The 3234-nt window shown below is 39.3% G+C and overlaps 1 protein-coding gene across 2 annotated transcripts in view; it reads left to right on the top strand.

The window, feature by feature from the left end:
- The window catches only part of LOC102675808 (calexcitin-2), a 51165-nt gene that overhangs the window by 46191 nt on the left and 1740 nt on the right, over positions 1–3234 (top strand). The window lies entirely within an intron of this gene.

The raw sequence follows: 3234 nt of genomic DNA, 5'->3' as shown, positions 1-3234 counted from the left end.
CTAAAGAACATTTAAAATATGTTTCTTACAACTCCAATCTTTCTTTCTACCTTTCTATATTTTATAACGATTCAAAACAAGATCAACGTTGATTTTTCCTAAGAAGTTCTAAAAAACGTTTCTTCTTAGCGCGAGACATTACACGATAAGTGTAGCAACCCGATTTCGCGTCAATCATCTCTCATCCCTAACCACAAATAATTATCCCGAGAAAATTTCACGGCCGACGTTCGCCAGAGCAGGATCTAGGCAGAGGGATATTATCTATGGGTCCCGTATACCTAAGCTCTCGCCGCGAATCGGCCATTACTTTTCTCCCTTTCATTGCCAGTTGCCTGGTAACGAAATAACCAAACCGATTCCTCCTCGAACTTGGGGGAAGGGGGAGGGGGCCAGCCAACATTCTTCTTCCATTCCTGGCCCCTATCGCGGTAAGCAACGCGAGCATCCTCCCAGCGAGATGAAATATAGCCAGGGGGAGGAAGAGTGGACAACATCCTCTCGAGGGTATTTTTGGCGATGGGTTGGAACGGAATCGAGGACGTTTTGTTCTCTCTCTCTCTCTCTCTCTTTCTACGTGTTGGGCAAAACTGAGTCCGCCAGGACAGCCTATTTATGGTATGAACAGAAGCGGACAAACAATGGACGCGGTTAAAGGGGGTTGCCTTGTCGAGTTGGAATTACACGTTCGCCGTGTAACACGCCTATGGGGGTGGAGGTGACAGAACAACTTCCAGTTTCTTCGTGTACATGGTCAGTTATTTACGAATTTTTCGAGATGAAGAATACGAAATTCGCGCCTAATAAAATTTTATAGAGCATCTTTATTAGAGTAAATTACAGAGTATTTTTAAATTTTATATAGCATCTTTTGGATGATAAGAGGGGGTTGAAGGATTGGAAATATATGGATATGGGAGTAGAGGATTGTTTAATCTTTTAAAGGAATCGTAAAAGCATAGAGTCGTTCCATGTTAAACGGAAGAATTCGTCTAGAAATACATTAGGTCAAAGTTGTGCGACGACACGAGGTTATTAATAATGTGTCAAAGAAGGTTGCTTCATAGACGCAAACCTACTACAACTGTACAGTATTCATTCATAGCGTGTTCAGTGTCATCGCGTCATTAACGACATGGATTACATTTATTCGAACGCGAGATATATCGAATGATGGACGAAGGAAAATTCGTATTTTCCATCTTGGAGCTAATATCGATTAGATATTTTTTTTACCTTTTTTACCATTAATATCTATCCGTAAAAGTTGTTTATTACAAAAATCTTTCTTTTTATCTCTCTATCTACACAGCTTTACGACGATACTTGATCGTGAATAATGCATGGTGAATGGCAGGTATATAAAAATTACGCGTTAGAGGATAAAACTCGCGAATAGTAAGTGTGCGCATCGGGAATCGCATTTAGTTAGTATGCCACTATGAGGCTGCTCGTATAAGAGCGTGGAGGTCACAGGCGTGTACAGTGTACACGCTTCGTGGCTCTCATTAGCCTTCCCTTACTTTCTTCCCTTCTTTGACCGTCGATCCACTGCTAAACATATCCTGCGGGGCTGTTCTTCGATACGGTATTTCACCGTGACCCAGAGAATCTTTGCGTGAAAACTAGTGGTTTGACGGTGGTCTAACGCGATAATTCTAATTCATTCAAATATTTCGCGCCTTTTACGACGGATATTATCCATCGTTTCGAGAATTATATTTCTTTTATTTCGATCTTTCGACATTTCGTTTCGATTTCGAATTGAAATATTAGATAAAATATGATTTTAGGAAATATGAATTTTTTTTCTCTTTTTTGTAAAGTATATCGGTTTGAGAAAGATATAATAATTCTTATATTTAATTATTTCTAGGAAGAATTTCTTAAAGCAGTATTACAATGCGTTCCAATTTCAAAGAACGATTTAACGAAGTCGAATATATGTGTTTGTTTTATGATAATAATGGAACAATGGAACATAATGGAACGCGAAGAATAAATGTATTAAAAAGACATGTTTACGTGTATAAGAAACATATAAATGTATTCAAGTTTTTTAGAAATACATTTAATGTATCCACATACGTATTTTGACATTATATCAAACGAAACATTTCATCCAATTTCATAATTCTTCAACGAGCTTTTTAAAAATGTATAACAAAATTATTGAAATAATATTTAAAAAAGAATTTCTCTCAAATTCATATAATTATTTTAGAGGAATTGATCTACGATAGAAGAAAAGAATCTTTATTTAAAAAAGTAGACAGACACGTTTAAATAAAACACCCTATTGATTCTACAACGCATAGAAAACTCATTTGGCAAGCCTTAAAATGCTTTAACAAAATTATTTTTCCATAATCTCTACAAAAATTGACCATTTTAATTCTCTCGTTGAATTGTGATTTAGCACGAGGAGAGAAACGAAATAAGAGAGAGAAAGAGATAAAAAGATAAAAAGAGAACCCGAGGGAGAGGAAACCCGTGGTGGACGAAAATAAACAGGGGAAGAGAAAGGATTGGCACGGTGAAATTAGAATTAATAAACGGGAAATCCGCGGATGGATGCCGGAGGGATTTAAGGATGGTAGGGGGACACCTGAAAAGGGGAAGAAAAGTCGGGATACGGAGGGGTGAAATTGGGTCGACTTTGCGAAAACTAATGACGTCCGATTCAAACGGCGAGAAACGACGACCTTGCTGGTCGTGGAACGATGAATGGCGCGATCGACGGGAGACCGTCCTTTCTACGGATCTACCGTGGAGATTTTGCACACAACTCTTGCTGGATACAGGCCAAAATACCATCCCTCCAGCTACCCATACCTTACTCGCGCCCGTATTTCATTAGATCGATTCCTTGTCACGTGTTTTGCCTACGTATCGAGTTTAACCTCCTTGCTAAAATGAGTTTTGTTTCGATCATCGACGCGTGCATAACGATAACCACGGCGAGGCTTAATGCTAACCATAAACGTTGCACGGTCGATATTAACGCGACCGCTTAAACCCGATGCCTTTGACATCGTACATTACTTTCAACGTTCCTTTATCTATGACACCGTGCTTCCTTGGTCTCGTGCCAAACTTCATCCATTTCTTTCCTAACCTATTTCTTCCCTTCTGTCCGATTCTTGAACACTACCGGCCGTCTCGTATCTCGAGGATGGCAATGTCTCGCGCCTGTTGTACCGATCGAGTTACGAGTAGTTGCCTCAATAGTTG

The sequence above is a fragment of the Apis dorsata genome, unplaced genomic scaffold (genome assembly GCF_000469605.1).
Source record: "Apis dorsata unplaced genomic scaffold, Apis dorsata 1.3 scaffold_86, whole genome shotgun sequence".
Lineage (NCBI taxonomy): Eukaryota > Metazoa > Arthropoda > Insecta > Hymenoptera > Apidae > Apis > Apis dorsata.
Note: the sequence above shows the minus strand (reverse complement) of the source record. Positions and strands in the feature narration are given on the sequence as shown.